The 23,302-nt window shown below is 38.2% G+C and overlaps 1 protein-coding gene across 1 annotated transcript in view; it reads right to left on the reverse strand.

The window, feature by feature from the left end:
- Positions 1–23,302, reverse strand: part of INO80 (INO80 complex ATPase subunit) — a 2,478,170-nt gene that overhangs the window by 2,174,339 nt on the left and 280,529 nt on the right. The window contains exon 2 of the mRNA XM_044074204.1: positions 13,565–13,670. The gene's annotated coding sequence lies outside the window, so the exon portion shown is untranslated. The remainder of the gene's footprint in view (positions 1–13,564; positions 13,671–23,302) is intronic.

The following is a 23,302-nucleotide window of genomic DNA, read 5'->3' on the forward strand; positions in this document are numbered from 1 at the left end:
CATCAAGATTTTTCTTGAAGAGTGCTAATGAGGAGGTCTGTTTGACATAGAAAGATAGTCTGTTCCAGAGTATGGGAAGTCTCTGGGACAGGAATCTATCCCTCCAGTATGTTCTGTTTATTGTGGTGACAAGGTGTAGGTCCCTACAGCGTGTAGTTTGGAGGGATTGGGATTTCTTTAAGTGGAGCATGTCCAACAGCTCTGGGTTTGACATAGCTTTGTATGTTAGGCAGAGATAGTCTTTGAGTAGGCGATATGCGACAGAGTAAAGCTGGAGATTTTTGAGACGGTCTGCGTAGGGCATCTGTTTGAGGCCAGTAATCCTCTTTGTGAGGTATTTCTGCGGCCTTTCCAGTTGTTGTAGATGTATTGTGAGGTACATACCAAAATGGGCGTTGTACTATACAATGGGTCTAATGAGTGATGAGTAGAGGGGAACAATGACCTCCTTTTCTGGATGAGAAACCTTTTGTGATGAGGTGTGCCATGTAGAAGGATTTCCTGACCACTGTGGTGATGTGATTATCAAAGGAGAGACTACTGTCCACCTGTGTCCCAAGGTCTCATCACACTTTCGGTGTTAAGTACACTACCGCCTATGTGATAGTTCATGGGTACAGAGCTTTTACCAAAGGGGATGACAATGCACTTTTTGGCATTGAGCTTGAGACCATGGCTTTGACACAAGGCATCTATTTCAGTGAGGCCCTTTTGTAGGATGTCCACATCGTTAGAAGTTTCAATTATGGCTCCTAGTTTGCAGTCATCTGTGAACTTAGTTAACCAAAGACCTTTTGTGTTAGCCTGTACTTCAGAGAAGTAGATACCAAACAGGAGAGGACCCAGAACTGAACCCTGTGATACTCCACTTGTCACTGGTCTGAAGTCTGATTTGGAGTCTGCTACTTTCACAGTGTGGGTTCTGTCAGTAAGCCATTTGGCAACCCATCTTGTGACATAGGGATTTATGCCTAGTTTAGTGAGTTTATCTATAATTCCAGAGTGGGGGATGGTGTTGAATGCCTTGGCGAGATCTTGATAGGCTGTGTGAACCACCTTACCCTCATCTATGGCTTTGGTGACTGCTTCAAAGAAGTCTATCAGGTTTAGGAGACATGGTCTGCCTTTTACAAACCCGAACTGTGTGGGGTCCAGAGTTTGCAGATTTCCAATGTCTTTGAATATGAGTTCCATGATGATATGTTTCATGGCCTTGCAGACCAGGCTCATCAGGCTAATGGGGCGGAAGTTCTTGGGGTCTATCGTGGCTCCCCCTTTGTGGAGTGGGATAACTGTCACGGTGCGCTATTCAATAGGCACAAAGCCTGAGGTGAGGCTATGACTGAACATGGTACTTAGGTGGGGTGCCAGTTCATTCTGTAGTTCATGTAGAAGGTAGACTGGGATGTTGTCAGGTCCCATGTATGCTGTGTTCTTGGCTTTGGAGAGTGAGGTTTTTGCCTGTGCAGCCTTGATTACAGGAACTTTGCATTCTTCCAGTACAGAGATGGGTCCTTTAGGGGGTGTGAGGGGGGTAAAGTCAGCACTGAACCTATCTGCCAGGATGTTGGCAACACCAGTTGGTTCTGTATATTTAGTGTCATTGTGCTGCACCTCAGAGCATCTGAGTGTTGCCATTGAGATTCTTGACATAGCTATAGAATGCTTTGTGGTTGTCTTTAGAATCAGTGGCGATTTTGTTTTCATAACTAGCTTTGGAGGATTTTTTGAGGGATCTCAGCTTCTTACTGAGGCTGAATAGGGAGATCCTCCAATCATTGGATTTTACTCTTTTTTGCAACGGTTTCTTTCTTCTGTTGTAGAGTTTGTTTATGGCAGAAGACCACCAGATTGGTTTCCTTTTTTTTGGAGGATAGCATCTTGGTTCCGTTAGGGAAAGCATGATCCATGCACTCGTGTAAGTGCTTATAAAGTACATTTGTGTAGGCTTCAGCAGTCGTACCTCTATTGTCCATCTGCATGGGTGTCGTGAAGTTTGCCACTTCTGTCTTAAGAAGCGTGAAGTTGGCTTTGGAGAAATTTGTTACGGTTGTTTTCCTAATGGGGGGTGGGAGCGGGATGTGCTGCTTTAGTGCACCTTTTAGTGAGAGGTATTTATGTTGTAACATGACAACTCCTTTAGAAAACATCGTTTCCTAACCATACTCTTGGCTCTCTTCCACTCAGAAATCCTGGTAACAGTTCTATCCATCCAATTTACATATTCATATCTTTACAATCATCTCTCTAACATGTTTTAAAGTATGGAGGGATAAAGGCTTGACTGTGCTCTAGCCAACCATGGTGCTAAAGGAGTCAGTTGGGGAGGAATACAAAGTGAGCGAGCGGCCAACTGCTGCTTCTAATATCTTTTGTCACTCCACCTGGCAGACAGCTCAAGGAATGAAGAGGTGACAAATAAGGTCATTCAAGACATGCTCTCATTGTAATTCAGTGGCAATGGCTGGGTGTAGCACTCATCTGTGGGACCAGTGCTGAAGGCTATAAATCATGTACTGGCCAACAGGCACAGGTGATTAGGCAACATCCAAAAAATCCCAGCAAAGTACCAAAGAACACTACACTAGGGGTTCACCTATTTTCCCAGCCAGCCAGCTGTATCAGTGGTCTCTGATCTTGGATTCTTTCCACTAGGAGTGGCTCTGTTCGAAAAAGAGCATGCTGGACATTGGACATTATGGAGCAGGCAAAGGAGGATCCCAGGAAATGGCTGATTGAATGTGCAGGAGGTGGACATTTCTTCTGCATCCTTGAAGTCCACACTCTGTAGCCTTTAGTTAGCACAATCACACTGCTCCTGGTGATTCATCCCTACAGTACAGTACAGTACAGTACAGTACAGCAAGCTTCTTCTCTTTTCTTGTCACTTTACGGCACAACCCCTAAATATCGCAAACAACCTAAGGATTATTATTTTCTTAATACAACACTTTGAATTTTTTTCAGTGCTGAATTTCAGATGCATCCTGTCAATCCCTGCTAATAATCATATTCCTATCAAGACTGCTCCTTCAATAAGCCAGTGCCAGTGGAAGACTATGACTCAAGTGACCCAATTTCAAATGAAAGCTCAGCCACTTGAAGGCAGTGTCAGGAAGGATGGACATGCCCATCTTGAATGAAGGGTGGGGCAGATCACAGACACAAACTGCCACAGCTCCTCAGAGGGAAGCCACAACTATAAACAATGTCCCGGGGGGTTGGATTTTCATCTCATTAAGCCATGATTTGGTGGCAACCTTCATTATAGAGAATGTGTAGAACTGTGCACTTGTAAACAGAAAGGCACAGCAAATCCTGCAGTTTCAAGGACTGCTTCCTCCCCTGTCTAGATTGTGAGGTTATGACCTATTGGAAAATATAAAAAATATTCTTTCCATCCCTCACTGCTGTTCCAATGTTCACATTACCCAGCAAGGAGATTTCTATGCATCTCATGAGGTCAGTCACAAGTATATACAAAAAGGACCAAAGACTTACCTGTGTGATACCCTACTACTAACCTCTTTCCTATGGCAGCAAGCCCTTTCTTGCTATCCTCTACTTTCCCTTCAAGACATTTTGTTACCCATTTGACTGAATTTCCACCACACACACCAACTTTACCTTCCTCGTTAAACTTTAATGTGGCACAAAAAAACGCCTTGCTGAAATCCTGATTACATAAATTGGTTTTCTTCCTCTACCAGTACCTAATTAAAAAACTGGAGATGATTCATTAGATAGGAAATTCTGGATGTAAAACAGTGCAAAGTGATGCTCCTTCGAATTTTCTATAATTCATGAAGAGACAGTTTTATAGTTAGTCACTTCTCCATTACATTTGCCACCACAGATTTAAATTCACTGGCTGAAAATTTCCCAGATTGTCCTCAAGAAACTAACAGGAATGAACAGTTGTGTTCGACAAAAACAAAATTCCATCTGGTTCTTTCAAGAATTAAAGACAAGCTATCAGAATCTTGTGCCTTCTGTATTATTCCTGTCTTCCCTTATCAATCAACCTAACTGTATTTCACCATCAGCTCCTCACCTTCTCTAACATCCTACCTACTCACATTCATAGTAACAGTGAGCCAAATAATTACCATTTAGAATCCCTGCTGGTTCATTAGGCCATTCAAACTTTTACCATCTATCAACAACTTTTTTTTTTCTTTTTGTGATCCACAGGACCCAATCATACCTCTGTCAGGACAAGAACCCTCCAGCAAATGTATTCTTCAGTGCAGTCTACTGTTTGGTATTAAGTAGAGAGCCAATCTGCAAATCTCATGGATTTTCCTATCCCCACCACCATAGCAGCCTTAGTTGCCTGAGCACGTGCATGCACAACCTCAAAACCAAACATCACACTGTTTAGAATCAACACACGTGCAGGTGTTGCCAATGCAGAAAAGCCCAGCTGCCTCCCTCCTCGCAGGATGTGCTACCTGGTATCAGCCCTTCAGTCACATACTCCTCTGTCCGACCATGTAGCCCCTTTGTTGCTAGTCTCACACATTTCATCTAGAGTGCAATCAGAGCTATATCCTTCTGCTCCAAGTAGCTAGTAACCATCATTCATCAACTTGTTTTTCTTACTGTCCTTATCTATTTAATGGACCTAAAGAAACCAATTTTATTTTCCTTATTTCCTTTCACCAATCCTCCTTTCTTCCACCTTGTACTGCTTTGTCCTTGTAAGAAATTAATGGTTTTGTATATTAAGCCGACACTGTGGGGATGCTTGCTTCTAGCTTCCATGAGACATTTACTCAGTTTATCCTCTTGAAAACAAAAGGATACCATTTGGTGAGCAGATGATCTGCAGCAAAGTATACACCCCATGTAGCAAAGTATTACCATACTTACAGTTAGACATCCCATATACTGCACCTCCTTATTACCAATCTTTGCTCTACACTAGGTATCTCATTGACTTTTATATCAACTCAAACCTTTTGTTCTTTTCATAAAATGTATAATTAAATGCAGCTTTTTGATCCCCAGGATAATGATCAAATATCAAACTCTCCAAATGTATGCTTAGTCTCTTCAGTGATCTTCCAGAGCTGGAATGTTTAACAGAACTATTCACTCTAAACATCTATTCTTCCTTCTGGGACAGTTCTTGTGCGCTACAACTTTATCTGGAGACAAAGTTTGATGAGTCTTCCTCTGCAATCTTTGGATGTTACAGTTCTCACACCTTCTATTTTACTGTGATGGTATTGTTTGTGACAATTCTGGCTGCTACTCTTGCTTAAATGTCGACATACGTCTTATGTAAATGTCTGTGATTCTTCCTACACAATTTACTATTATCTCACAGATAAACATTGCATTTTAGCTCTCAACAGTTCCCTACTTTGCTGCAGATAGTCTGGAGTGGATGGCCATGAATTCCCACAATGCACAAATCTGAATTCTTGACTTAAGTATAGCAGACAGTTATCAGCTACAACAGCATTGTTTGCACCAGAAAGATTAAGTGACAGCAGTTATTTTCTTTTTGGCAAAGTCAACCTGATTGATCAATAAAAACTCACGCTTTAATTAAAGAAGTTTCAGCATCTGTAGTTAAGCGTTCCCACTGGTGGATGCAGCACACAGTTGAGACTTCAGACCTGCAACTTTTTGAAGTTCCAATTCCAAAAGTTGCTGCCAAGTTTATATATGAGAGTTCCACATGAGTGAAGTAGCAGCTCTCCCACCCTGTTTAAGTGGTCCTATTACATACCTGGTCCTTGACAGAATTCTCAAAAGGACATTTCAGTGTTGTGGAACATTTTGAGACTGTTACAAATCTTTAAATAAATAAAGGTAAACAAAGACTATAGTGGTAAACTATGTATCCACATATGAATTGGTTGAACAATATCTATATCAATGGGTACATAAGATGGAGCACTTAGGTGCATGGATTAAAAATAATTCTATTACTGCAGCTAAGGATATGAGGGAAGAGGCTAAACATTGGTGGTTGGCATAATGGTTAAGGTCTTTACCTTACAGATACAAGGTACAGGGGTCAGATTCTTGCCTTTGGGAAGCACGGCTAGGCTTAAAAAGGTCCCATAGGGGTTGCAAGCCTTGTCATTGCCTATGAGCAGTACTTATCCATTGTAGCAAAAGGTGTATTAATCAAACACTAAAAACTGCATGTAGCACATTCAAAACACATCAAAATATGAATGCACCAACCTGCATCACAAAAACATTGCTAAAAAACAAACAGAGAAATCACATCTCTATTGTGCTCAACTCTCAAAATACCAATCTTTAAATATACTACTTTCAAAATGACACGCAGAGAAAAGGGAGAATTAAATAGTAAAAAATCACTTCTTTTTTCTTTGGGTCATGAGAACCTCAAAGAACCCATGCAACAAAACAAGCTGTAATCCTATAACCTAAACAAGATAAGAAAGCAATAATACAGATGTAAGCACATGGGTGTCACCAAACTACAAGAAAAAACTCAGTTACAATTGTGATTATTAAGTTTGTCAGTTCGATTACTCAGACCATGCAGAATGAAGAATTACACAAGAAATATATCATTCTTTAGAATGAAAAAAAAAGAGACACTAAAGAGAAAGAAAAAAAAAATCAGTGTCCACTCTGTCCCATGGACACAGATGCTCTTCTCTATCAATTTTATCTATTTTCCTTTCTTTGCAATTTGCTATTCCCACATGTGATTCATGTGCCTCTCAAGTATTTTTCTTGTCAGTTAACTGGAAATGATTATTTGGCCATCTTTAAACATTCTTCTTTCTAGAAAGAAAATTATGACTTTCAGTCCGTAATGATGATATTTTTGATTTGGCCAAACTCTCATTGCAACTTCTTTCAATAATGTTATTTCTGAGACAGAGCTACCACATAGCTAGAACTATTTTCATTTTGTTATGTCACTGGTAACTGCAGAATTGCTCAGAATAAACTCAAGGTATTTTTTTCTACCAGTTCCACACGCCTCTCTGGCAAGTATGCTCTAATAAACATATCTGCTAAATTTAGCTTTAGGCAGGGTTTGAGCATTACTTTCACATCATACTTTTGTAACCTTATTCTCTACTGTCTAGGTCTAGGAGATGCCTTACACACATACTTTCTAAATACGTTTTGCAGGAGTTTATGTATTTTTCCATAGAGTTGCTAATGTGTTTATATTCACACATTTTTTCAACCTCAGCATATTTCTTCTGTACATTTGTAAGTAATCACCTAACCTACTTTTTATTTAGAGTCAACTCATATCATCATTAGCATCTTCTTGCAATATAACTGGTTTACTTCTACTACAGTATTTTAACATCTGCAACTTGACTAATGACAAATCTAAAAAAAAATGTTTTCTAGCTCATTGTTTTATTTCAGAATATATCTTACTCTAGCATCTATCTTAAAGATGCTGGTATCTCAGGCATATTAAATACTAACAACCATTAACACTAACAAATTTCCAAAAATTCAGAGAACTCAGAAACCAAACTAAAACTTAAGTTAGATAAAAAGCATACTTGTAGTATACTGATCTGCAGCATAAAAACTACAAACATTCCAAAACATTCTGAACCTCTACAAAAATATGCTCAGTCCCAGCTGCTCCACTCAACCATCTCCTACACTTAACACTAACAACTCTACCAACTGTGGTGATGCTTTCAAGTCTCATTTCACTCAGTCAATTTCATCACTACTTCAAAGCTCACCAACAACCACCACCACCTCCTACCATTCCTCTTCATAACCTCTCCTTCCAACTAGTCCCAACTACTTACATAAAAAATACCTAAATTGAAACCCACCACCTTAGCCCCAGACAACCTACCTGGTATATACCTTATGATGGCCACAGAGGCAATATACCACCCCATCTCAATTTTAATAAAATCGTTCCATCAGTGCAGACTATGTCCCTACCCTCTAGGGGAAAAAAATTCTTCCCCTCCACAAAGGAGAGCATTTAACTCAACTCTCAAACTACAGGCTATCCTCTCTTCCCTACCAAAAATACTCAAAAAAGGCATCCGGTTGCAACTCTTACATTACCTAACACAAAATAACCTCTTCTCTTCATCTCAGAATGGCATCCATCCCCACCACAGTACCTCTTCCAGTTTACTTAGTTTCGCCAATACAGTAAACACAAACAGGAATGACAGAAATCTAGTATCTACCCTCTTCCTTGATTTATTCAATGTCTCTGACACAGTCTCTCAGTCCATTCCTCTACACAAACTTCATAACCTAGGACTCAACAACACTTCAATATCATGGTTCCGTAGCAACCTCCAAAACAGAGCTCAAGTTGTCAAGTGGCAAAAAGACATCTCATCCTTCCTCCCACTCCCAGTTGGTGCACCACACAAAGATCGATCTTGGGACTAATTCTCTTTAACATCTTTATTAATGACCTACATAAAGCCTGTAAAACTGCATCCTAAGTGCAGTATGTAGACTATGCCACAGTTACCTGTAGAGCAAAAAAAATCAACAGACTACAAGAACCTACCCAAGAGTCCTTCTCCACTACAGAAACCTGACTAACATCTGTCCAGCTATTCTTAAATCCAAATAAATCAAAATTAATCCTAGTTACTGCCAAACTACTTACACTCAACAAAACCTTCTTCTCATTTACCTCATAAACAAAACAAAAATTGTACTTGTCACACATACTAAACTGCTAGGCATTTATGTAAATGAGAACCTAAAATTTGACAAACACACACACATCCAAAATATAGCCATAAAATTACACTAAAAACTACATTCTCTCTATAGAGCCAAACACTTTCTCTCAAACAATATAAGAAAACATACTGCCTCTTCGCTCCTCTTACCAGCTCTAATGTATTCTGCAGCCATCCTAACAAGATCCATAATACCTTGCTGAACAAACTTGAGCAATGTTACTACAAAATAACGCAATTCGCTGCGAAGCGTCCAAATAGAATCCACCAGTATGCTGCCCTCAGGGAATTACAGTGGCTAGAATTCCCACATTACCTAACCTAGTCAACTTCCACGAATCCAGAACATTGCATATAAACCTAACAACTGTCCAGCCATCAACCTCATACAAATATAAAACTCTTTCAGGTCACTAAGTTCATTGTATAAATACTTATTAAATGCATCCAAGCTCAACAATTCTGCTGGCAAATGACTGTTCACCCACCACCTCACTACATCCTGGAACTTAACCACCAGCAATTTGACAAGAACACTCCCTAAAACCATTTAAAACACAACTAAAGTCCTACCTGCTCAATTACCAGCTTTGTACATGTGATGTTCCTGGATAATTTCCAAACCCTTATTAACTGTCACTACTCTTATGTAACTGACCATAATACAATTACTTCTTTTCAATCTCTAACTATCTGACCATCATCAACCCCTCTCCACTATTATCTCCATCTTCCTTTTAATTGGACCTCTTCAATACTCCTTCAGAATGTGTAACCATCTTCAACCTATAATTACTTCACTGTCTCCTACTCTATATCTAGTTACAGTTGATTACATTTGAAAATAACTAGACTCTTATAAGCTTGATATTAACTATTTTACTGCATTCTTGTTTTAACTGCGATATTTTCATTAACATACATAGAATAGTAAATGATATGACATTCTATGTATGTTAATATAAATATGTCCTCCACTGAAATGTGGCTGTATATATCATGCTTCACCCTGTCCTCCATTACAGGATTACCAACCTTGTCAGCTCTGTCAAATGTCCAGACCTCTAATCACACTTGGGTAATTTTGGCCATAATCAGGAGTTTATTCCTATATGCCACTGCAGCTGGCTGCAGTCTGAACAAGATCTTGTACTCCTAACTTTTCTGTTTACATGTGGTGGCTCCAACCAGTTTCACTTGATGTCTAATCCTTCAAAACTATCTTCACACATACCTATTACTTTCTGAGCCTGAGATTAGTTTAAATTCATCATTTGTCAGCAGTTCTTGCTCACAAGTCTTACAATTTTGGCTCAGTATGTCAGATACATTTTCTAACAGTGACATTTTAATGTTTTGTTTTAATGGTACTTTCTAGTGGCACTGTTGCTGCAACTCAATTTTGTGCATTTAGCAACATTCATATTTGTAACACAAATGTATTTCCTTTAGTACAACTTTGTTAACTGGTGATTTCAGCCACAAATTATACAAAAAACTGACTAAACATAAGAGAATGTTTTCTCTCCTGCTCACAGACGCATCTAGTACATAAGCCCCAATTTCAACTGCATCATGTTTTCTGTGTACCCTGTGGTTCTCTTTTTCTCTCCATTACCATTACAACAGATTCTTCCTTTATCTCATTTTAGCATTTTATCTGACTTACTTACTCCCACAAATTTATAGCATCGGGTAATTCTTTAAACTGTATATCAGTCATTTTACTTGCTATATAAAAATCCATCACTTTGACAATATCAGGTCCATTCTACATTAAACAATTTGCCTCTTGTTTGATCATTTCTTACACCACAAAGTACTTTGACTCTTATGACACATGCATCTCACCAAATTTGTTCTTTGGCTTGATTTTTTAGCACAGTTACACAAGTACCTATGGATTCTGTGGGATATTGTGCCCTTGTAAAAAAACAAATGGCAAGCTCTTTCGAGGCTAGCAGTTATCACAAAACTTAACTCTAACCATTGCTAGTTTGTCTTCCTTCTCTTCAAGGAAGTGAAAGTATTAAACACCTTCAAGGTTTCTTCAAAAACACATTCTTGCTTCTTGGCTATTTCACTTGTAGTAAGGAACAAAATTACTGGACCCAAAGCTTCCAACTTCTGTTGAAATGCATTATATAAAATATTTTTTGATGGATCATTTTTTTCACTGTGAGTTATAATTTTGTACTTCCAAACACAAGCACTTTCAAAAATAAGTATATTTCAGCAGTTCTTCAAATACATTTCTCCACTAAGACACCATACATTTATGAATGTTTATCAAAATTCCCAGTGAAGAGACAGACCCTATAGATTTGTTTGCTCTAGAAGGTGAGTGTACCACATGACATGCAGCTGCCTGTAGCTTGGTATTAGCATACTTAAAGCTATATGCTCCATATATTATAGTTCTCCTAATCCAAGCCTTGCTGCCTTCTTTTTCACATCTTCATATTTCTGGCCTTGTAAATGCCCCATTTCTCTCCCTTTTTTTCTGGTAAGCATTCTCTTTTTTTTTTCCTTTATTACTTTTTATCTTCCCCTGAACTACACCAAACTTCCTTTTTTGCTAGTCCACTTTTCTCTGCCCCACCACATGTATATATTCATTTTGCAATACCCACTTTAGTCTATTGAGAGTTGGAGGAGAGCTGAAGACTATGCCAGCAAGAAATGCAAATAAGGCAAGGAACCTTAGCCTTGACAGATTGCCAGTCTCTCATAGCACTCACACAGACTCGCATCTATTGTACTCATGCAGTTATGGGCAATTTAGACTATTTCAAGTTCACTTAGATGTGGAAGGAAACTGAAGATTCCAGCAAAAACTCATGTAGACACAAGAAATCTCCACAGAGAAGGCATTCCATCTGGGAACCAAGCAATAGAAATACAAAAAAAAAAACAAAAAACAAAAGTAGGTGCGTAACGATAAAACAACAACAGAATGTGTGTCTCAACCTCCAGCAATTGAATGAGAATCACACAGATGACAATGCATTAGACAAAGAAGGAAGGTACAGAGAACAATATGGAATGGAGAAGAGGTGAAGGTTGCAAAACTGGCACCTTCAATTTTTCAAAAATGATGGAGAAATTAGTAATACTAGTAAGGAAACGTTATCTCAGGTAAAACTGATTTTCCAAAAATGCTCTCTTTCTCTTCACAGCAGCACAACATCAAAGAGGTGCTCATGTGCATGCTTTAGAAAGGTCTCAGCCTGACAGAGAAGTAACCAAGCCAACAAGAAGCTGATGCTCCTACAGTCCAAAATGGATTGTCACAAAAGTCAGAAAAACAAGGGTGAGGTATATCAACTGAGGCAAAGTTGACACAAGTAGTTCATAACCTGTTAGCAATACAACAGACTAAAAAGCACACAGATCACATATCAAGCCATAATTCTGCAGCAGGAGAAGAGGACTAAAGTGCAGTGGCACAAAGAAAGACTGCAGACAGGCCCCTATTCTCATAGTTATTACCAGCATCTCAAATATATGTTTTGTTTAACAGCACTTTGGGTACATCATCAGTACTACAGCCTCCTATAACACTTGCCTACATGTCACTTAATTGAAATGAAATTCTTAAACCTGTTTTATATATATATATATATATATATATATATATATATATATATATATATAAAATATATACACACACATTTCCCAAAACTAACCTCTGCTTATAAATATTATGTAACTTCTTTGTCACTCAGATCTACACATAAGCATTACAAAGAATGTTTACTTTTAAATTAATGAGTTGCATGTCATATGCCACCTAGCTGTCCAGAGTTTTATGCTTGACCTTACAGGGAGTGACAGAGCTGCTTTGCTGATGTATCCATTGTCTTTCTGGCTGCTCAGCTGTCATTCACGCATCTATATGATTAAACTGTCATATAGCCACAATGCCATCCCTTCTCTACCTTACAATTCTTCAGTACCTCAGAAGCACCACGTCACAGTCCTGTCTTTCACTAGCTTAACTTTCCAACACCTTTATTATACCTGCTCCTCCAGCCACAATTTGAAAATGCTACTTAATCATTCTTTTTCCAAAACTTCTTTCACTAATTTGTACAACTATCTATCCCACCAATCACTGTTGAGGATTTTGAGACACAAGGTCTCATATCCCCTTTACACATGCCTTCACATCCTGGCCAAGCTTTTCGGAAGTACTACTCTTCTCCATCTTCCTTGTTTTAAAGCTTTTTTTTACCATCTCCGTTTTCTGTCACAAAGGTGTTCTTCACACATGGTGTGCGATATGCACTTCATCCCATAAGGCATGCAAGTAACTTCACAGTGAATGAAATGATCATACATTAATAAGCAGGATGGCTCAATAAATGCAAAGGACTGTCTACAAACATAGTGAAAGCTCTCCATGAGAGCTACTAATGAGCTCTGCAACCCCCACCATCAGAACCACATTTAAAAAAGGCTACAGGGCAGAGTACAATTTTAATATACAAATGTGATCAGCAGGGCTACCAGCAGTGCAAATAAGATGGCTTTTAAGTATTGATAAGACTAGTGGTAACCATGACAAGTACAACGATTACATACATCTAACAACAACAACGGTGAATTGTTACTGACCTATGCCATCATTCTGCCATGGAAATCTGATGCACAAATTATTGAAATTTTAACACAATATTTTTATTACGTACTAGGGCACCTATATATATATATATATATATATCTATTGTAAATTACCATAGGTGCATCATGACTTACGAATTGTCTTCAGATGACATCAACCAACTTCATAAGAAAAACGTTTAGTAACCTCACACAAAAATAAATCTAAAAATATACAGAAAAAAACATACCACAGTACTGCATTTTGTACACTGTTGCTTTTCCCCCAAACTTTCAAAGCCGCAACACTCTGTGGGGTGGATATGGTGTCATTTTATTTGCAGTGCAATGTGCCTCCTGTAAAAACATAAAAGTACAAACTTTGAGTTAACTTGTTACAAAACTGAAAACAGTGAATAACAAGTTACAAAAATTACATATTTGTGAGTAGTCATCGTAACAGCAACTATTAAAGGGAAAAACTAGCAGTACTATACCAAATGGGATTGATCTCTCCAGAGTTAATCAACTTGCCTGAATTTTCCAGCTTATAATACATACCCATTATTTGCACATGCAGGATTATATCAGCTTCATTTTTGCTATTTACACAGACTGCTGTCAGCAGCATTACCTATAATCACCTACATTTCTTCAAGGCAAACACTGAACAAAATATCTGTTAATGTTATAGTGGGGGGTGGTACCTGTTCTAGTAAGAATCTTAATTTCTCAGATCTATTGCTAAAAGTGAGTACCTCACAGAAATGTATCAACTTCAGGAAGGAATCTTGCAATAGCATAATGAACTGGCAGAATGCAAGCAGAATTCCCTTTTTGAAATTCATTGAGTGGGGGTGGAGGACAGACTATGATAGGCTTCCCTAAGAAGGGAGTGCCAAATCTAGTCAGAGTGTTAACATAGAAGTATGAAACATGAACTCTTCCTTTTAAAGGTCACTTTCCTATGATCCACAGTCGACTGACTTATCAAGCCAAGTGTGTCCCCTTTTTTTGTGTTTTTTTTTTTTTACATGCATCACTGCCAGCCCTGCTTTTACACAAGGTATCTGACTAGTAAAACAGATCAGCCCACAGACCCATCTAGTGTGCACCATCTGGATATGTTTCATTCACTAATTCTCTAACAAACCATTTTATCCTTTTCAGTAGGTTTATTTATCTACTATGACATCGAGAGCACCAGATGGCATGGCAGGTATCCGAACCAATGTATTCCCCATTTATGGCCCGTACAAGTCAAGCCAAATACTTCCTTACCAACCTTCTCTTTGAAAAGCTGGTAAAAGTAAAAAGCACACTGGTGATGCCCAGATAAAATCACCAAAACCTTTACTGAGAATACATAGTAAAAAACTTCACTGACTAAGCGCTTTCACCCTGATAGGGCATCTTCAGAGTCAGTCTACATGTTTAACCACAGTCTTTAAATACACCTTGTAATTATCAGTGTAATCCAACATGATTGAATGCAATAGGTCCATCATCTCAAAACTTTTAAAAGTTAACCATTCGGTTGTCTATTGAACTGCTTTATGTACCCTTCAAAATTCAACCCTTCCTCACACAATACACAATAATATAGCAGAACACAAAGTAATGTTACAAGTGCTAATACATCTTACATAAGCTCAATGTTTTTTGTAAAAAATAACAATAAATAAAATAACAATAAATAAAATTAAGTGTTGCGAAATCAATAAATATAACCCCTATGTGTAATATCCAAAAGAGAAAGGGGAAAAAAGCCGTTGTTCATTTGTATTAAATACAAGCTGCCTTATGTTTTAAAATACAGGCTAGAGATAGGGTGTCATTGATGCCCGTGGCACTACTGGCATCTAATCGTATCTGCCACAGGCATTCCCTAACCTCTAGGATAGTTTTGTAATCTCCCCCAAACTCTTTAGTGTAAAGCCGATCTATAACAAAAAATAAAAATTTCCTAAAATTAGGACAATTTTTAGTATGGTTGTATAGTGAATTGGTAGATTTTTCATTTTTGATATCTCTGTAATGTTCTAGGATTCTTTGTCTCAACTTTCTAGTAGTCATGCCTATATAAAATGCTGGACAGGATAGACAAGTAGCCACGTAAATTACCATATTGGTGTTACAATTGCATTAACCCGGGCTCCTCAGTGTCCTCTTAAAGTTCCCCACAGAGACATAGGGGCCATCGTTGATGTATTTACATGCTTTACAATTGCAACATTTGGCCATCTTAGCAGGTCTTTGACCAAAGGTCATAGGTGTTCTCTCTAAAAGCTCCTTAATATTTAAACCCCTACTGTTTATAAAAAGAGGAGCTTTACCTAGTATGTCATATAGGTCTGTAGGGACTATATTTCCCCATGAACTTTGAATAACATTTTTAACTTCCGTAGCTAAAAAAATATGTTGTAAGACCATTCCAGTTGGAATGTTCTTATTTTTTTGTTTAATGGTCTTTGTTTTGTTGTTGTCAAATGTCCTTTGTATGTCATTCAAAATGGGAATAAGATCTATAGCCCTTCTTCTAGTGACATCATGTTGAAGCATAGTAAGCATGTCCAGAGGATAGCCCCTTTGGACAAACAAATCCCTCAAAACCTCCAATTCATCTATGAATTTGCTGCCCTCACTAACAATACGTGATAACCTAATCATCTGGCCTTTGGCCACGTTCTTCTTGACATAATGGGGATGACAACTGTCATAATGTAAAAATGAATTACTGTAAGTTTTCTTCCTGTATAAATTGGATTCTATCTCTCCATCTTTAATGTATAGTCATAAATCCAAATAATCAATAGGCTTACTATCAATATTGTGTGTAAATTTAAAAAATGAAGTAGTATTGTTCAAGTATTTAATAAATTCCTCCAGTTCATCCCGAGTGCCTTTCCAGAGGAACAGGATGTCATCCAGGAATCTCAGATAGATAATCATCCTTGATCTATACTCAGATGTCAGCACAAACTGTTCCTCCCATATGGGTGCACATTTAGCGCCCATAGCCACCCCAGTGGATTGTCTATAGAATTTGTCTTCAAATCCAATGTAGTTATTCTCCAGTACAATCCGCATCATGTCCACCAATAGGCCTCTTTTTACCTGATGTATATCACTATGTTTGTCCAGACTCCTACCAAACCAATCTAATCCAATATCATGGGGAATCACTGAAAATAAGTTTATAATATCCACAGTTACAAACAGAAATTCCCCTAGATGTGCATCAGTCAAAGTCCTGAGACAGTCCAGAAAATGCCAAGAGTCTTTTAATATGTGTGGCAAATTGTCCAGAATCTTCTTGGTCATGATATCTATAAATGATGCTAATTTATTTATTTTATTTTTATTTTACATTTGTTGACCGGGCTAGTCTAGCTGGATAGATGTCCATTTTCAGTAGACGCCCGGGGAGAAAAGCTCCACACATTTCAAATAAAGTTCACATCTACAGAAATACACATTTAGAATGCTAATACATTTTCTGTAAAGAAATGAGAAATAGTATGAGGTTGCAAATTTATAAAGTACATATAAAGAAGGCTACACATATTTGACTAGACTTGTATAATTAAATGAAGTCACATTTAATTGTTGATAAAGAATAATAGCTAAGAAAAGAAAAGAAAATATAGTATAGATGTAGATAAGAAAGGAAGATAAAGGAAAGTGAAATGGAGAAGCAGTTAAGTAATACATCCAGAAGTAATATGTGACATTTTTTAGAGAATCAAGTAATATGTAAGACTATGATAGAGAGGAAGCATAGTAGTAGTTAAGATGAAATAGTTTCAGAGATGAGAAGCATAGTAGTTGTTAAGATGAAATAGTTTCAGAGATGAGAAGGTAGGTTGATTCAAGTAATAAGGGATAAGTTGGTCAGTCAGGTTTAGAACAGGGGCACATCCAATGTGTTTTCAGGAAGAGTTTAAGTTTATTTTTAAACAGAGTAATAGAGGAAACTGTGGTAAGTTCAGAGGGAAGCAGGTTCCAGGTTTTTCCAATAGAATTAGAAAAAAAGAGAGTCTCCAGCTCTACTGTTTGATTTATTGACATATACAAGAATTTTTTGTGAAGATCTTAGGGATTTCAGGTTATCATAGGGGTGAATAAGGTTAGATAGGATGGGTGTTTTGGCAGGTTGATAAAGTATTTTGTGGACGATGGCCAGTTGATTAAATTTCAGCTGCTGCTGTAGTTCAAGCCACCCTAGATGCTTTAGATTAATACAGTGGTGTGTTCTGTATGGGTTACCTGTGGCAAATCTGGATATGCTATTATAGGAGTTTTCTAGTTTCTTAAGATTATTTTTTGACAGATTGGTAAATATGGGTGAGGCATAAAGAAGGGTGGAGATTAGATGGGTGTGGGCAATAGTTATTCTAGTTGCAGGAGTGAGGAAGGATTTGATCCTATAAAGAGAGCCTATTTTTTTATTAGTAGTTTTCAGAATGTTGTTGATATGGGCATCAAAGTTTAGGTTATTGTCTATGGTGATACCTAGTAGTTTGGTAGTTAGATCTTGGGATATGAGTGTACCATCATTGGATGATACAGTGAAGTCTATTGGGGGAGATTTACTGGTATGTGTAAAAAGGAGAAGTTTAGTTTTTTTAGGGTTTAATAGGAGACAGCGTTTTGTAAACCATATTTCTACAGAGTTAAATATGTCTTGAGAAAGGGAGTGAAGTTCTGATACAGATGTGGCTGAGCATATAAGTGTGGAGTCATCCGCATATTGTATACATGTAGCTTGAGGAACTACTTGGTGAAGGTCATTGATGAATATAGAAAACAGGAGAGGGCCCAGTATGGAGCCTTGAGGAACACCAATATTAACAGGTAGATGGGTAGAAAGAATGTTGTTGTAGAGCACAGCTTGATGTCTGTTATTTAAGTAGGAATGGAACCATTTTAAGCTAGTGGGTCGAGAGACAGAGATTTGAGAATGCTTATGAGTGTAGTGCGATTTACCATGTCGAAAGCCTTAGACAGGTCTATGAAAAGTGCAGAGGAGAGCTTGTCAAGATTACGGTTGTTATTGATAGTGTCAATAAAGGAAAGGAGGGCAGTAGATGTGCTATGGGAAGGTCGAAACCCATGTTGGGAGTTGGAAAGCAGGTTATTATGGAGAAGGTGGTCAAGCAATTGCCTGTGGATACATCTTTCCATGATCTTAGATAAAGGAGAGAGTAGGGCTATGGGACGATAGTTTGAGAGTTCAGTGGAGTCTCCCCCTTTATGAAGGGGAATAATATGAGAGACTTTCCAAAGTTTGGGGATATATCCTTCAGTGATGGTTCTATTGATGAGAATGGAGATGGGGTAAGCAATAGATCTGGCTGCTATCTGTAGGTATTCTGAGGGTAGTCGGTCAGCAGAAGGTGTGCATGGTTTCAGTTTTTGGATAAGGGTGAGAATAAATGCTGTGGGGACAGGTTGGAAGAGAAATGGAGGAGGTGGGTTAGAGTCAGAATTAGATGTTGTTATGTTTTGAGGAGAGAGCTGACAGGCAAGAGTTTGAATTGTTTTGGTGAAAAAGGTGTTAAAGGCATTAGCAGTTTGTTTAGGATTGTCTTTGTCAGTGCCTTGAGGATTAGGTGTGATAGATTGACTTGGATGTAATAATTGATTAATACTTGACCAGAACTTTTGAGGTTTATTCTGGTGGGTCTGCTGAAATTGTAGGTAATAGTTTTTTTTATCAAACAATAAAGCTTTTTTTGTTTCATTTCTCAGTTGTTTGTAGTTTTGGAGGTCAGCATGGTTTTTAGTTAAGCGTGATTTATTCCAGTATTTATTTCTGAGATGGATTTTTTGCTTGGTTTCCTTAGTAAGCCATGGAGCAGATTTAGTTCTTATCCTGATAGAGTGGGTAAGGAGCATGGTGGTTGAGTATGTTTAGGAAATGAGTATTAAAGCAATCAACAGCTTCATCAAGAGAAAGGTGTTTTAAGGGGGACCAATTACATGCTTTAAGTTCACTTAGGAATAGATCTAAGTTGAAATTTTTCTTAGTTCTAATTGTCCTAAATATGGGTTGAATGGGTGGATTGGTTTTGAGCCTGATAATGTAGGTTAGTGAGTGGTCGCTTATGTCATCAGGGAGGGTTCCGGCTTCATAAGTCTGGGGTTGATTATTAATAAGTATCCAATCTAAGGTGCTTTCTTTCTTATTATTCTTGTTTATTCTAGTAGGGGAGGTAATAGTTTGGGTAAACCCATAGAGATTAATATGGTTAGTGGGGCAGTTGTTATTGCAAACATTCCAATCAATGTTAAAATTGCCTAGGATTATGGTTTCTTGGGGAAGGTTTAGAGATAACCAACAAAGGATGTTTTCGATGGTAGTGATGTTATTACCTGGAGGAACATAGATGCAAATACTATAGATAGATTTGACTGAGTTTAGCTGAAACTTGGTAATAAGTATATCAGCATTTGAGTCTTGAGGAGGTTTTTGGTTAAAGATGGTTATTTGAAAATCAGATTTGAATAGAACAGCTACTCCACCACATTTCTTGATTACACGGTCAAGACGTATGATGTTGTAACCAGCTGGTAAAATTTCATTGTTTTTTGTTACTGGTTTTAACCAAGTTTCTGTTAGACAAATAATATCAAATGAGTAGAGTTCCAAGAGAGCATGGAGTTGTGTTATTTTATTATTAATGCTACGTGTGTTGAGGTGAGCTATTAAGAGTGAGTTTGGAGTTTTTTAAGTGGGTGAATGGTAGAGGGGTTTGGGTTAACGAGTTGAGTGGTAATGGAGGTGTTTGGGCCTGGGTTTGGATGAATGTCTCCATCCTTTAGGGAGTGGAGTAGCGTTAGATATTGATTATTAGTGTATTTACTGAGAAGAAATGGATACCTTCTGGAATTAGGGAAGTTATATCTAATGTGTGCTGTCCTATGGTATTTAGGTAATAGATAGTTGGGTATGGATGTAATGTTGAAATGGTCAGTGTGAGAGGCTAGTGAAGAAGAGGTAGATCGTTTAGTAGGGTATAGCAAGTTTGTATATACTGGGTGCTCATAGGAGGTTAACAGGTAGGCAAGAGTTAATGGTGGTAGAAGTGTAAGTATGAGTAATATTTGTAAGTGGATTATGGTGGGAGGTTTATTTATAGACATGGTAGATATAAATTATAACTATAGGTGCAGTGGTAAAGTTGGTGGGGTCAGGAAAGGTAAAAGAGAGAGATGGGAGAGATAGGAAGTTGTTGAGAAAAAAAGGCAGGAAAATAGAGAAGATTATGTGATGGAAGTGTGACTGTGATAGGTGAAATGGAGAAGGGGTGTGGTTTGATAGGTATAAGGTTAGGACTTCTGGGGGTGGGTGGAATTTGGGGGTAGGGCAGGGGAGCGGAGTGATCCCGCAGGGCGAATGGAGCGGGTTAGAGCAAGTAAAAGATGAGATCCCAGAGACAATCAGAAAGCTACTGATTGTAGAGGAGCTCTAGGTAATTCCAGGTGAGTGGGAAGTATTAGTACAATAATTAGTTAACGGGATAGTAGAGAGGGGAAAGGGAATATAGCTAACAGAGGGGGTAGTAATAGAAAAGAGGAGAAAAATGAAGAGAAAATAAGAAGTAATGAGGGATATAATACTAGTGAAGAGAAAAGGGATTTTAAGAAGCCTAGTTAAGGGTGCCACCTGGTGGACAACAGCTTGAATTACAGCTAGTTGGCAAAGTAGAAATAAAGAAGAAAAAGTAGGTCAATTAATAGAACCAAGGCTAGATGGGTTAAAAGTAAGGTGAGATTTAGAACTGGCTGCTGGGAACCTGGCTCAGGAGGGAGACTTATAACATATACTACTTGTTTTTATGTCATAAAGAACAATTCTGTACACAGTTTTATCAGGGAGTCAACGTACTTTCTTTTACTCCTTAGTAGGGAGGGATTTAGAGCACAGGACAAAGGATTCTTAGGGATGCAGATGAGATGGAAGTCTTTAGTGACCAGGCAGGTAGATTCCCATGTTCTTAAGGCAGAGAGGAGGTTGAGAGCTATGAAGGTTAGAGAAGGAAAATAACAGTTAGGTGAATGGCCAGCAGCAATTTTAGAGTACAGCTTACACAGTTAAGGAAAAATGCAGACAATTACACTGCTAAAAAGCACCTTTAACACATTCAATTGCTTAAGTGGGACCAATATAATCAGTAATACAACAATAGCTAGGTCTAACACAAAATAAGATTAGGTCTTGTGTTCCATTTTGGAACCCCTAGCCGCAACAATTGGTCTAAATGGTGGATTAGCTGTGTTTTTATGAATTTTGGGTATTCCAAATAAACTAGGCATAACTAGGTGTTCCACTTGTAAATATTTATATTCATCTGCATCAATAATTTCTTCACAAAGCATCTCGTAGAGTTGCCAATCAATCTTGGTGTAAGCCTTCTGAATATCAAATTTAGAAGCTAGCTCGTATGTACTGGAATTGCGAATAATACTCTGCATGTGCCAAGAGTAGTCAGCATTCGTCATAATGACTACTACTCCCCCTTTGTCTGGTTTCATAACCCTGTAATCAGTACTGGACGAAAGTTCTTTTAAGCAAAATGCTTCAGCAGATGTTAAATATCTATTGTCCTCAACTGGCCTTTTGTCAATCAATCTCCTAATCTGAGTGGTGCATAGCCGTTCGAAAGCTAAAATCACAGGGTTGTATGGAGGTATAAACACACTGCTTCTTTTAAGTGTAAATGTTTGCATCTCTCTGTCTACTTGTTGTTTGTTGCTAAACAACAACTTTAAGTTCAATTTCCTGGTATACAACTTCAAATTGATAAGCAATTTACGGATGTCATATTTAAAATTAGGGACAAAAGAAAAACCCTTCCTCAATAAACTTAAATGACTATCAGATATCTCTAAATCAGAGTAGTTGTAAACATGAAAAGATTTGTCTCCAATTATAGAGGGACCCCCCACTGATGTTATTCTCCAAAAATGGGGTCAAGATGATGTCAAGGGAATTAAGGGAGGTGTCAACTGGTGTGTCGGTGTTAATAGTTAAGCCATCCATGGTTGAGTGGGTAGGGAAATGAAACTCTATCTCTTGTACATGGTTCATCTGTGATGCCAATTCTTGTTGTTGAAATTGTTCCTCCTCTGTCCCCCTTCTCTTTGAAAAGGTTTGTCCTTTGGTTCTTATTTAACTATGACCTTTAATACTGCACTCAAACAAATTGCTGTTGAATATGAAAGCAAACTGGTTGAGGATCAGTACCTCTAAAATCTGAGGCCATGGGACTCTCCCAGAAAAGAAAGGATTGCCATCTTAAAGTGGAGGTAGGAACATATGTCCTTATTAAGTATCTTACAGCCAGGCTTATTAGTGATGGCAAGGGAGATTCTGAGACTGAGTCAGACAGGTAAACAGATGCAGACTTGATGGTACTGAACCAGCCTTTGGGAGTGAAGTGAGACTTTTTCTACATATAAAAGCTCTCTTTATCAATCTATGTTCTTATCCTCTTCTATGGCCAGCAGCTGGGGTCAGTGACCAAAAGTACAAATCATAGTAGCATCATAAGTGAGGCTCATCCTCATGGCTGTTGGGCTTACTTTGTGTAATAAAGTGATGAGCTTGGGAATTCAGGGCAGTCCTGGAATACAGATGCTGTGTCCGCAACTTGAAAGAAGCTAACTGGTGTGGCATCTTATAAGGATGCTCTGTGGAAGGTTCCTTTCACTGCTTCGTATTTAGCTTGCTGGAAGAAGATCACCAGGAATCTCTAGGAGGAGATGCTGGTTACTCAATTTAACTTGTGCCAAATGTTTTAATGCTAAATGCTAATACTTTAATTTTCATCACACTAGAGTAGCGTTCATTCCTGAGAGGCCAAGTTCTGAACTTGGTGGACAGTCAGAGGAGTTCTCTTAGATATAATATAAAGCACTTCTCGTTAGGATCTGAGTACATAGAGAATACAAGTGCTGATTAATGAGGAACAGTGTGGCCT

The sequence above is a fragment of the Protopterus annectens genome, chromosome 6.part0, assembly GCF_019279795.1.
Source record: "Protopterus annectens isolate FY-2018-M chromosome 6.part0, PAN1.0, whole genome shotgun sequence".
Taxonomy (NCBI): domain Eukaryota; kingdom Metazoa; phylum Chordata; order Ceratodontiformes; family Protopteridae; genus Protopterus; species Protopterus annectens.